A 14,313-nucleotide genomic window follows, 5' to 3' on the forward strand; every position below is an offset into this window, starting at 1 on the left:
CATGCCGGCGAGGCTGCCAATCCCCCGGCTCCCTCTACCACTTAGTATGGACATGCCCAAAGGCAGAAATTTATTGGAAAGAGGTGCTGAAATACATAAAGGAAATAACCGGCCTCTCAATTCCATGGGACCCAGGCATCGTCCTTCTGGGCGAAACCGGCGATGGAACATTCCCAATCTCAGGCCATATTGCCCGCCTCTGCAACCATCTACTACTGGCCGCGAAGATCGCAATGGCTCGCCTATGGAAAGACAAAGGTGGCCCCTCAATTGCCCTATGGTGGGCCAAATGCTGGGAGATCGCAGTAGCGGAAAAAATCACTGCAATACGCTCTGACTCCTTACTTAGAACCCTAAACATATGGGACCCCTTCCTTGACTATGCGGCCAAATACCCAACCCTCACTAGAAGACCGCCTCTCACCAGATGGCTCCAATGCAGTCCTCTCTACTGATCCCCGACCGGTCCTCGAACACTCCAGAGCAGAGGGGTATAATCACCTAGATCTCGCCCGCCCAACCGCCGCATTCAGGATCCACCCAATCTCCCCTCCACCCTGCAACTCGAAATAGACTATAAAAGCTCTAATTAACGCTCATATTGACCTGTACTGCGTTGTTGCATGTAATGTCCTACCTTGTAAAAATCAATAAAATGTTGTTGGAAAAAAAAAATATTGACTATTACTAGGGTCCGTGTGACACCTCCAAGTCCCTGCTTTGCGAAAGTCGCTCAGCACTTTGCCACCCCGATAGATGAGCTATTACAGTGAACAAACTTCATGTGGCATTCGCACAGAACGTCAAGGTTACAGAAATACCATGCAATGGTCCCATTTTGTACCACCTCAGATTAAGTACTAGTTTATGTTAGTTCAGATATACCATTTGTGGTGATCCAGCTTCTGCAGTTGTGTCCAAAGGTCCACGGATGTGTGGGAACGCCAACATCTTTGTCTTATATTGGGTCCGTTCTGGTCCTCCCTCATATGATGTGGTTTCATACTGGGGGAGACTGCTTATTTTTACTTTAACTACTGGGCAATACTGAGCTGTATTAACATACCAGTGTTCTTCAGAAGCCTTGCAAAGCCATCAAGCTCCGATACAAGCATCATCTTCCTGGCATCAGAGGACTACCAGTATACCAATAACATAGGAACTCACTACAACCCACTGGGCAAAGTTTTTTTCTTCAGGTTATGCTTATTCCATTAGCATTTGTTAGGGAGAATTCTCATTCAATGGCTAATTTCCCTTACCTAGTGAGTCCCTCAGCAGCTTTGCTGGATTTCTGGAGTTATTTTTTTTTCACTTGGTAAGAGTGTGAGCTTTTCCCCCACTCTTACCCATGTTTTTCCATGTGTATTTCATCTGTTTTTGTGATTGTGGGCTCTGGAGTACACCACTTCAGTACCCCCCTTCTTTTGTGTGTTACACAGCACCTTCAGTGCAGTGACACAGGGTTGTCTTTTAGACTTCCCACCGACTCCATTTCTGGGGCTGACTAGTGTCCACCATTAACTTTACCTAGTCATTTAACCACAGATCCAGTACACCCCATTTTACATGGAGTATTGGAAAGGGTTACTTCTTAGCCCTTTTTATCTGGACCTCTTAGAGCCGTGTTTTGCTCTTTTAACATTTAGACTTGGCTTGTGCCAACGGTATCTACCCTAACTTTTTGATCGCATTTATACTATATAAACGTGGTATTGTTTTAGGCTATTATATTAGCCTCGAACATAAACCCGCTTGACAAAATACTTTTTCTTTTGACTCCAGTCGGGTTTATTCACCATTTCTTTTTGTTAAAATCCTTCTTGTGTTTTACTTTGCACGGCAAACCAGGTTTGCCTTCTTTGTTCACTGTCTTTTGGCGGGCTTCTGCCAAGAAGCCCTCCTCTAGGCGCCTGGGTATCTAGGTGGGCTGAATGTGAGGGACGGGTGTAGTCACCCCCTGCATAGGGCATCCTAGGAAACCCAAGTCGCACTTTGCCATGATTGGCTGAGGTGGTTGTCCGGGCTGGAGAACCCCCCTGCTGCGTGATTGACAGCCAGGCTGTGTGAATGGGGGATTTTTGCATAAAAGGCAGGACTCTTGGGCTGGAAGTCAGAGTCGCCACTGGAACTACAAGGAACCGAAGAGAAGCGGAGAAGAAGACGGCTGCTTCAACTATCCCGTCACGGTGAAGCCCTGCTGCAGTCCTGAGCTATCTACCCTTCGACGACCAGAGAAGATCCAGTCCGGAGTCTTCTTCCCTTGAGCCTGGATCCTCTTCTTGGTCGAAATCGCTGCACACTGCTGTAGTGGTCCGGATAGCCATCCGAAGAGCCTTTCCTGTTTTTAAGGAGCGCACCTTTTATTCACCGTCGCTGCTGCTGGCTTCATCCCTGCATAGTGCAGACCCCTCCAGACGTCCTCCTTCTTGCCGAAGCTCCAGGAACCATGGGTCTGCAGGAAACTACCAGGAACAACTGCCGTGGCACCAGCTTCTTCCTTGAATAAGGTACTGTGTTCTGCTTCGGGGAGCTAGGGTGAATCCATTTTCTCCTCCTCCAAGGCTTGTCCTTATCTTCCCCGCTTCTTATAACTTTTGCTTCCTCTGTTGACAATATCTAAGTACTCCTGGCAACGTTGAATCTTCGAATGTCCGACTGTGTGATCCTTGACAACAGGAACCCGGTTCCACTTGACACTGGCTCCGGCCTATTGACTCTTGAATTCCTGTCAAATAGTATTCTCTGATTCCGTCTGCCCTGACAAAAGTATTGCCTATGATTTTTGCCCCAACTCTCTCTGGTTAACTCAGATGCTAGGTGTGTTCTTGCCCCGGTAACATTTCTTGCCGTGGATACGTGTATCTTTAGTAAGACCGAACTGTCATTACTGTCAAAAAGTGATCGCATATGTATTCCCGGTCACGTCTTGTTTCACAACACCGGTCTGTTAAAACATAGGGTACTTACCTTGAGTTATACTGTACCAAGTGAATTGGTTGGTTGTAGTGTATTTTACATGTGGTTTTGAATTAATAGAAGTGTTGCGTTTATAACAAATGGTTTAAAAATAATTGTACTTATATTTTTTTACCTGAAACCTTGAGTCAGCGTTTGCTTGAGTCACAGTAATTGTGGTCCCTTTGTGTAATCTCTGCTACTGCTCATATACTCTTGAGATAAGACTGGCTGCTCAGCTACTGCTACCACTTTAACATAGGAGTACAGGCTTATACCAAAGGTAAAACTTCATTTGCCACCTGTAGTCTTAATGGTGTGTAGTGGTCCCTAAGGGCACTGCACATGATTCTGCCTAACCCTAGACTAAGTACTAGCTTATGTTAGTTCAGATATACCATTTGTGGAGATCCAGCTTCTGCAGTTGTGTCCAAAGGTCCACGGATGTGTGGGAACGCCTACATCTTTGTCTTATGTTGGGTCCATTCTGGTCCTCCCTCATATGGTGTGGTTTCATACTGGGGGAGACTGCTTCCTTTTACTTTAACTGCTGGGCAATGCTGAGCTGTATTAACATACCGGTGTTCTTCAGAAGCCTTGCAAAGCCATCAAGCTCCGATACAAGCATCATCTTCCTAGCATCAGAGGACTACCAGTATACCAATAACATAGGAGCTCACTACACCCCACTGGGCAAAGGTTTTTTCTTCAGGTTATGCTTATTCCATTAGCATTCCTTCCCTCTCCACAGACGTCAGGGTTCCAACAGGAAGGTGTTCCAGTTTTGGCATAGTCATAGGTTCCCATACCTAATAGACTAGCTATATAGCCTCTTCATCTGATGGCTCTTCGCCGCCACAAATGTGTGTTAAGAAGATGTAGTTTCAAACTGCATTTCTGAGTCTTTATATAGGAATGCCACATATTCTTCATAATGGTCAGGAGACACACGGCATCAGATCCTGACAAGTTGTCATCTGTATGGGCAATGATCCGTTCAACTGTTTATCAGGTAACTGCAGAGGTGGGATTTGAGCAAGTGGGCAGGCTGAATCAGCCCTATCCTCGGTCCATTGGTACCAGAAAGGGCGTTCTCTCTGTATGCCAAATGTGGCCTAGGCTAAGACACCTCACCCGAGATTGTGGTTTGGAGGCCTTGGTCTAATAAGTTAGTATCACATTCTGAACTTAACTTCGTAAAAACATATCTCCAGTCCCCAGTACATGGGGGAGGGAGACCAACTTCCCTGTATGACCTCTGGAATGTATTTGAATCTCTCTTCCGGGGTGGTACCTTAAGCACAAACGGCTCTCTTTCATGGCCCAGTTACTCTCATACATGGAGCTCCTCTTGGACTCTTTCGGCCCCCATTGGATGGCACTTTGTGCATGAGGGGGGTACAGGGTTAGAAACCACGAGGAAGGCCGTTTCTTGGGGACCTCGGATGCCAGTGACCAGACTAATATCAACTTTGGGACACAAATAATTTTTCCCATACTCTCCAGATGTTGTCACTTAATGCTGAGAAGCTTCTTTCGGCAGTCAGAATGCTCAGTCAAAAAGGCACAGTCAGTTGGCCCTGGTTAGTGTCTTTGGAGTGCAATAAAATGTATTAGTCAGGTGAAAGCCTTCACTTAGACATTGCAAATATTTGGGAATTGGGTCCTGGCAGGAGGCGCCAGGATTCCATCTGGCATTCTGCCCCGTGATTGTATACTATCCAATTTCTCGGTTAAGTGGGAGATCAGATTCCTTTCTTGTGCCTGGCCACGATTGAAACAGATGCAAAAAGTCCTACAATACCATGTGTGGCATCTTGGGCTTATGCTTTTTCATGACGTAGCCATCCATCGGATAGGCAAGATCATTCACCGATTGCCTCCTCCTCTCCACCTCACTGCTGATGGACACTACGTCTGTTAAGAAAGTTGAGAGTCGGTTTCCTTCTTCCCACCTTGAAGTCGACTAACAGGGTATTTCTGTGGCTTAGATCTCCTTTTGGCTCACCCAGATTTATTTAACATGGAGGGATCTAGTAACCCACCATGTGGCCTCTAAATGCAGTTTTAATGTCTGCTTACTTAAGATACATCTTGCTACTTCTTCATGTATGCAAGAACTATGATGAAGATGGACGAGGAGGTAATGGCCCAATTACTTATCGGTTATCTTTTTTATTCCACGAAAAGGTCTTCCTCATCACAGTCCTCATTTCCTCTGTAGCCCTGCTTTCATTGGATCTGGCCCGGTCAAGGAGGTGCACATTCGTACCTCAGGCAGGGACAGACCCAACGGAACCAAACACTCCCACCCCCTCAGCCCACCCCCCAGACCAGCTGGAAAGGAGATGATGCTGAGCACCCTGCAAATAAAATCAATGTTAACACAAGAGATGGCCTACACTGAGAATCATTACCCGATTCCTTCAAATGGGACAAACACCAAGGTGAATTCTTTAGTAACCCCATAGTAGACCCCCACTCTTTATTTACGAAAACATAAACTAACTCCTCAAACATTTCCTTTATACGTACAACCCTCTTCTCCGGTCCCCGTTGCGCGAGGTCCCTCTGAAGAATCTGCCCCGTCAGAACTCCCTCCCTTGGAGAAGTAAAAGGTAGGCCCTTAATGTGAAACTGACAGAACAAGCGCCTTCTTCTGACCGGTCACCACTCACTATAAAGGAGCCAGATGATGCCCCCAGTGGGTGGTCCCACACCTTAGGAGGCCACTGGCAGGCCGTCACTTCCCTTCTCAGCCACACGCCAGGGTACACAATAACATACTTTTTTCTAGCTTCCTATCGACTCCACTAGCCCAGTCTACCCCCTACGTAATTACGAACATTCCCGATCATCTCTTTATTACTAAATATAACTATAGACTTGCACATACAGATAGGTTTGTGTGTCATTGTGTGTTGCATATTATATTACATAGGGGTGGCTGCTGCCACCCCTTCTCAGTAACTGTGGGTGCTGTTCTGGTCGATGAGATGCAGAATCTTTCTTTGGTGGCATCACCCCACCATATCGCGTGGTAGGTCTTCTGGATGGTCGGTCCACCACCTAATCTCCCTGTGCCATCTTCTTAGGTGGGCCGAGCATCCACGTGGTCGCCTACACACAGCCACACGCCCACTGCCCCATCTTGGCTCTTCGTGGCACGGTACACCCCATTTCGGCATGGGCCGGTTTGGCGCAGATGTTTGGCCGCAAGACCCATTTTGGCACGCCCAGTTCGGCATAAGATCTCTGCCGCCTTGTGTTTATATCTTAGGTGTTGCAGTTCAGCTGGCCTGGGTTCAAGATGGCGGCAATGCTATTTTTTTAAAAATTGTGTCATTGTCACGCCCAACTGGTTATGCCAAACTGGGCACGCCAAAACTGGTCTTGCGGCCACACGTCCATGCCAAATTGGCCCACGCCCAACTGGCGGTGCTGAAATGTCCTGCTCTGTTCGCAGCAGACCCATCAGCTGGCTCTTAGCTTACCCAGACCGCCCCATGCATGCGGTCCAGAGCATTTTAGGATGGGCCATTCCAGTCAGTGCCCGGGCAGTTCAGGGGATGCAAACCTGACCCGCATTAGATGCCAGGACGTCCCACACAAGGAGCCCGGATTACAAGTCTCTAGGCACTGGTGGCCCATGGCTTCCCACAGGTGTCTCCCGTCTCATTTTCTTTCCATCTCCCCAATAGTTCTTCCTTTCCAAAAGTTTTTTTAGAATGTTCAATCTCCCCTGCCTAGCCCACTCCCGGGCAACGGAGCTCTGTCCTTTGTTTTTTCTGCCCCTTTTATTTTTTAGACTCCCATCCAGCCCAATGGTTCAGACCGGGTAAGCACAGCAAAGTAGAAACACCAAACACTGTAAAAAAAATGTCATGAGGAGCCATTACTTTTGGTTAATAACATTAATGACCCCAATTGCCCCGCTTTGGTAGTTGGCGATCTAAATTGATGGCTGCATAATCCAAAAGATAAAGAGGCGATATCATTGGAAGAATCGCTCCGGGAACTAGGATGTAAAATAGAAAATGACGAACCCACCGATATCTCGGGAAACATCCTAGACAGGGTGAAGTCCAGTAATCTTGCGGTTAAAATGACAAGTACGACCCCATGCATTTGGGCAGAGCATTGCATTGTAGAATCTTCACTTTACTTAAAAGAAATTCCTAAAAATTCCCCGAGCCCGCATTCTGCCGTTTATAACAGGAATTTCAAGAAAGTTAAGTCACACCATATCAAAAATTGCTTACAGAGAATTATGTCTTCCACCAACAGCACTGTTAACCCAGGTGAGATTGTAGAAATATACAATGAATCGCTCATCACGATGCTAGGCCAAGTAGCCCCCATGGCAAGGAAAATGGTGAGAGAGAACAAATATCACAATAAATGGTTTATGGATGAACTTGTCAGTTTGAAAAAACGGAAAATAAGCGCTGAACAAGCATGGGTAAAACATCTGTCAGTATCGAATAAGGAAAGATGGAAGATGCTAGAAGCAGAGTATAAAGTGAAGATTACTGCAACCAAAAAAAGACTTCTTTGAGAAGGAAAATCGGGTGGAGCGAAAAACAACACTAAAAACTCTAAGATCTTATAATCGCTGGAGAAACTAAAAGGCCTTATCCCAACCCTTCCATCCGACAGAGGGATTGTAATGACGTGCAAATGGCCTTTGCGAAAAAAATCAAGGCTGCCCAGGATGAAAAATATTTGGTTAATAAACCACACAAACAGCCCATAGCTGGTGACAACCAGTATAGGCCACGGGATCAATTATGCTTTGCATTTAAACATGTGACCATATATGAAATGGAGTCCACCCTGTCCTCAATGCATCCCACCTCATGCACTGAAAAGATTATCCCTGTGAAGGTATCCTCGAACATAACAAGGAATTTCACTCCTTTTTTACCAGACTCGTCCAACTTGTCGTTTGACCATGCCCAAGTTCCCAACAAAATTAAGGTTGTTACCATCTCACCCTTAGTGAGGAAAACAGACTTGGACCCAAGGAACTTAAGGCCCATCATTAATACCAACTTCTGGCTGAAAATCCTTGACAAAATGGCCACAGAACAATGCCAGGGTTTTCTGGAGACAGAGCATATACTCCATCATAAACAATCAGGCTTCAGGGCACATTACAGCACGGAAACGGGCCTGTTAGACCTACAGACAAACATGTTAGAACTAGCAGATGAGAGAAAGAATGGACTATTGGTCCTTCTCGACCTATATGCTGCGTTTGATTTGTTAGATCACAACCTCTTCATAGATACGCTGTGGAAGGTAGGGAAGTGCGAGTCCCTTGCCATAAATTGGTTCGGATCCTTCATCAATAGGGACAGTGTCTCCTCTCAGTAGGCCCCGGTTTGGTGTGGAGTCCCGCAGGGGACATATGTCTAACCAACCCTATTGAATCTGTACATCAGACCACTGTGTGACCTGCTTGAGTCACTCAGGGTTACGTATACCAACTACGCTGACGGCACAACCGATTTTGGAAAGCGTTGGAGACTATGAGAAGGATAGCAAGTACTTGACTACCATTCTCAAAGTAAAGGAGAATTGGATGGCAGTTTCATTAAGGCAGAGTCAATGCTCGATGATTGAATCGCTACTGTTCGGGAATACTGGGGCGAGAGCTCAGTTGGGTCATGAATACCGACAGTTTAGCATTAAAGACTCAGTCATTACAGTGGCAGACAAAGTTAAGACCCTTGGGGTATTATTTAACGCAGACCTCTTACACTGTGAAATACTGCAACTACTATTTAAAATTGATGAGGAATATTAAACCACTCTAAGAAGAGAACTGTGTGTCGATTTGCAGAGCCATCATTTTATCACGTATTAACTACTGCAATTCCCTGCCAATAGGGGCTAAGAAAAAGTGTACCCAGCGGTTGCAAACTCTCCAAAACGATGCAGTTAGAATCATTAAGGGCATCCCCAGAAGGGAACATACCTCCACAGGGAGAGAATCACTACACTGGTGGCTATTTTGGCCTGGATCCACTTTATAGCAGATAATATCGTCCGTAAGTGTCTTTATGGTCAGGCCCCAAAGTATCTAAAGACCCGCACATTCCCTTACGTCCCTAACCATGGGCTTAAATAGGCCAATTTGGGAATAATTAAAATTGCTCAGATTCAGAAAGGCCAGAGAATTTGGTCGAGCTTTCACGACTAGGGCAGCAAAGATCTGGAATAGGCTTCCAAGCAAACTCTGGATGAAAAAAATATCAACAGCTTCCGCACCGAATTGAAAAGGTTACTGTTTAAAGGGGTTAACTAGCACCACCTAGCATTCTCCTGAAACTACCACATAAAATGTTCAGTCCAGTCTAATAAATGTCGTTCGTGTCTATGTGCGCCCTGATGCCGGAGGGTTCCCGGCGCTATTTAAGTAAATACATAAAACATAAAATACAGCATTTCACCCTGCACCCTGGTGTCAGCGTCTTTATTTCTATATTTCCCCTCCCAGGACAAGTATGCAGCCCTGCCTAACCGCACAACAAGCTACACCTCCCTCCCAACATTTTTAACAAAGACAGAAGGGAAACTGGAATCTATTGTCTTTAGTCTGTCTTCTATCATATTTTGGAAATGGTAGAAGAGTCCAGAGAGCTCAGGTTTTCCATGGCTATGATTTTCAGGCCGCCCAGTCCTGTTTGCTTGGAATTCTGGGACATGTAGTTCTCCTACATTTCAAATGGGTGAAAAACTGCAAGTGTCAGAAAAAACAGGATGGCCTTGTTACTTATGTCCACAGGAGGAAACTTGAGCTCCGAGTGTATGTCTGGAGGAGGAGGATGACTCAATTCAGTTTGGACAGTGACGAGGAAGAGCTGGTCTCCAAGTAATGAAAATCTCCAGTAAGTAATTAGGCTAATTACACTTTACCAATACCTCATGATCTAATAGGATGTTACAAAAAAGATGCACCATTTACTTCAGGCTGGAAATGCCTGGAAGAAATGATCTAGGTTGTAGTGTTACATCAAACAGATCACTTTCAATCAAAAAATGAAAACTTAATATAGATAAAAGCATAAAATGCAAATATCGCAATGCGCACACAAAAGTTATGCAAATGTACTTTGTCAAGTATATTACGAGCAGGTGCCCATAGGACCAGGTCATAAAGGAACGCGTTTTTCAGAACAAACCGATGCAGTTCTCCCCCCACAATCCCCATTTAATGTACGGAAGCAACATTATGACTCCAGTATGTATGTTGAATAAAATCCTATTGCTTGTAGTGTTATGAGGCCATCTGGTAAACCACACAATGTAGACCACCTGCCCTGAATTATGATAAAATCACGGCCTGGGAAATCTGTATCTGACAGGGGAGCCAACTTATGAATTTCCCGGGGAGGGGGGCAAATACAGGAAGTGACATAACTGGCAGTTATATGACCGCAAATTTGCATGTAGTCGCCAACTTGGGGCAACAGCGTGCGGGGGGGTGGAGGCGCGCGCAGCGCAGAACAGTGGAAACATTGGCTAGCATGTACTGCATAAACTAAAGTCAAGTAAGAAGGAGATTTAAGCCTTCAAGTTGCATTCCAGTAGGCCATCACTGCCCCTACTCCACCCCTCTATAATCATCCAGGTTGTAGTAGCCCTGAAAAGGCAGAGCAACACAACTAGGATGGGAAAACAAAATGCCGTCCCATCCTGTGAGTGTGTCAAACGTCAGAGCAAAGACTGTGCGTGTGCTTCCTACTTTGGAGCACAATCTCACTCATTTGGTGTAAATCTCGCAAGTAGGAGCATGGGAATCCCCTGCGTATTGTGGGCTGCAGACCCCGGATCACATGCTCACTTCTTCAGTGTGAAACTCTGGCCAAGGCTCTTTGGGCAAGCCTTCAGGATGGGTCTCACACCTATAAACAGTGTGATATATTGAGTGGGCACCTCAATCCTTGGAGCATAGTATCAACCGTTGCTGGTAATCTCACAACTGAATGTACAGTTTCACTCTTGGACATCTCAGTGACCCCATGTATATTAATGGAGTCAGTCTCCCCTCTGGGAAGACAATTATATTTCTGTTAAAACACTCTTAATTGTCACTCCGGTTTTCTCGATCTATAGGTCCATACCATATGCATTCAATGTGTGTGCAGGGGCGATAACTTGTGTCTGAGAGAGCTCATTCTTTCATTCAGGAGAGATAAAGGGGTAACAACCCCCTGTATGTGGGATCAGGCTCATTTTGCCCCATCGCCACTCCAGAAGGAGCGAGCAGGTTTTAAGACCCTGCTGATTCTGCTATCGGACAGGCTCGAGCCTTCTATCCCTTGCCCCATCACAGCTCCCAACATCCTGAGCGGCAGTTTATGGACAGCAGGCAGCTCCGGACATGCCGGTTGCCAATTGAATGTAGCCAGATCTACTATGTAGACACTGGGAGAGAGCCATGAATCCACATTGGTGGTGAAGAAGCACTCAACATACAGAACACAAAGGTATAGTGTTGCAGTCGTGCTGAGAAATGACAATTCTGAGCATGTGAGCAGTAGGCTGGATCCGTGCTGCCCCATAAAAGGTGTAGAAGTCTCTGTGAAAAGTGGCAGTACTGTCCCAACGGTGAGAATTGTAGTATTTTCACATTAACTATGCTTAAGAACTTTGGGTTATTGAATAGTGCTGCTACATTCTGAGTAATTCCATCCCTTTAAATATATGAGCTCTTGTATAACCAAGACAGTGTAGAGTTATTCTGATGATGACAGACTTGCTTAATAGTTCTGGTTGTGTATCATTAAATGTACTTCAGATATTTAGAGTATCGGAAGGATAGCTCAGGGGCAACGTGCTCACCTTGGAAGCAAGACGACACAGAGCAACCTTCGGTCCACACAACTCAGGTTCGCTCCCTCGGTCCGCACAACACAGGTTCGCTGCCTTAGTCTGCGCTTAGAAACCTCTGGGTAGTACACACATTATAAATAACCAATTAAAATAAAAAGAAATACATCTGTTGATAAGTGCTGGGGCCTTGTCAATAAGAGTGTAGCAGCTCCACTGGGAAGTGCTGATGTTGTCCCATCAAAAGTAAAGCAGCCCCACTAAGATGAACTAGCATTGCCTCCACAAAAGCATAGTATTATCACTGAGAAGATTCAACAATTATAGAAGCCCTGTTACAGCAGTACTATCCCCTCAAGGGTATAGCGAGCTGAGTACCAGCATTGCCCCATTTCAAATATGGCAGCTCTACTAGAAAGTGCTGGCTCATACGCCTCCGCTCCCACCCATAGCATTCACCCTCACCACGTGCACACTCAGAGACATGCAGTCTCATTTGCCCTCTCCCTGCCCCTGCTCCCTGCCCCCTCCCTCGCTTTGCATCTGTACCTCCATTTCTAAAAATCCTTCTGGGTTGGGTGTACCTCTACATCTGTTCACCCCTCTTGCCAACAGGGGTGCACAGATGTACAAATACACCAAACCCAAAACGATTTTTAGAAATTGAGAGACAGACTTGTTTTTCATCTGTGCCTCCATTTCTAAACATCGTTTTCCCCCGGGCCGCCAGAGAGAGACACAGTATGGATGGAACAAAGGGCCATCCATACTGCGTCTCTTCTCTCCGGCGGCGGCGGCGCGGGGGGGGGTGGGTCAGCCCCGACTTCATTCTGCCAGAGGTGGAGGGGTGGCGGTGCTCGCAGCCCCCCCCCCGTATCGCCCCTGGGGCGCCCCTGGTATCTGATATGCCTTCTTTGGTTGCAAGAGAAAATAGCGTAAGGTTCTTTACGAAAACAGTCTCACCTGTACTGATCGGTTGCCTTAGCTTCTGCACTCCGCTTGAAGTAAGAGTACAGTGACAGGACTAGTCATATGATTGAAGATCACATGACTGCAAGCTCAGCACATTCACGCTGCCATTGTAATTGAAGAAGGACATAGCTGCTTAAATGTGAGTCGTCTCAAAATGGTTAAACTTTAAAGCCCAAAAATGTGTAGGTTGCTGTATATAGTAAAACGAATAGATTCAAATATGTACTTCACTATTGTTGATCCACTTATCTTTTTAAATTATAAATGGACATTTTTCAAAACAGCTGATCAAATATGAATATCTTTCTAGGGATCGTCGAGGCTGTTAAAACAAAAAATGGACTAAGGCGATTATAGGCTTGAAATAAAGCGCTACGGTGATAGCAAAGGGAACGTGGCGGCCATGTTGGACTTGTTCGTTTTATCTGAGTAAGTTGAGAGGGCTTTTATAAAGTTCACTTAGAAAATTGTAAAATATTTAAATCCGTATACGTGTTAGTATTGGGTAAGAAATTATTCTTCTAATTTTTGGAAGATATCCATGTCCAGCCTCATCGATCAATCAGTTAAGTGGCCCCATCATGTGCATCACTTTAAGCTAGGAAAGGCTTTTCACCTTGCCCGATGATACTTTAGGGTTCATACTTTTATTGGGCAAAGCCGAAACGACAAATCGGTAGTACTGTCGATTTGGCTTAGAAACCTATTGGTATGTAAACAAACTTCATTGATGCATTTAATTATGGCAAGGTTTATGCTTCTCTGTGTTAGGGCTGTTAGATTGTCAGCCCTCGGCCTGCGCGCGCGGGGGCTGGCAGAATGCTAGTAGGCCGCGCGGCCTGGTGCGCAGCTCCGGCGGGAGCCGAAATAATGGCACACCCACACAGGTTGCTGGTCGGCCCCGGAACTGCCTCCCGAACGCGGGGGCGGGGCTTTTATTTAGGACGCCCTGCGTCACCGCGTAGCGGGACGCAGGGCGGAACTTAACATTCCTCCTTTATTATAAAACAAACAAAACATCACACTAACTGCCAAACAACGGCGAAGTCCAATATAAGCTTACAGTCTTCAACACTCAGCCACCCTGCCATTGGGGTTCATGGCACCAGGGCACCAGTTACCACACATAGTCACTTAGCTTGGCTGGCGGTCTCGTCGTTCTTCTCAGCCTGTATCGCCCTTCGCGGGGGCCACTCCCCCTTGCTTCATGCTCTGGTTCGTCTTCGCTGTTCGGGCCCTCGAGGCCGGGTGCATGCACCGGCTCCCAGGTTCCATCCCCCGCTCCTTTCTCCTCAGGGATGGCCTCCGGCTCTTCTTCGCTGGGAGGAGTGTCCTCGCCTTCCCGATGGCCCTCCTTGTCGGTCCACAGGGTACGGGGTATGGCCTTGAACCATGACGCATTTCTCGTCACTTGGCGGCGTCCTCGTGTCACAGTTACCATGGTTCCATGCCGGTTGCTGACGGTCCATAGAAGTTCTTCGTACCTGGTGTCAAATTTTGACTTGGAGGGGTTTCGTAGCATGATGACCTGGTCACCCACTT

At 46.3% G+C, this 14,313-nt stretch overlaps 1 protein-coding gene across 1 annotated transcript in view; it reads right to left on the reverse strand.

The window, feature by feature from the left end:
* Positions 1–12,882, reverse strand: part of GNPDA1 (glucosamine-6-phosphate deaminase 1) — a 142,009-nt gene extending 129,127 nt beyond the window's left edge. The window contains exon 1 of the mRNA XM_069652471.1: positions 12,763–12,882. The gene's annotated coding sequence lies outside the window, so the exon portion shown is untranslated. The remainder of the gene's footprint in view (positions 1–12,762) is intronic.
* Positions 12,883–14,313: the final 1,431 nt, after the last annotated feature.

This window comes from Ambystoma mexicanum, chromosome 3p (assembly GCF_040938575.1).
Source record: "Ambystoma mexicanum isolate Mex_15411 chromosome 3p, UKY_AmexF1_1, whole genome shotgun sequence".
Taxonomy (NCBI): Eukaryota; Metazoa; Chordata; class Amphibia; order Caudata; family Ambystomatidae; genus Ambystoma; species Ambystoma mexicanum.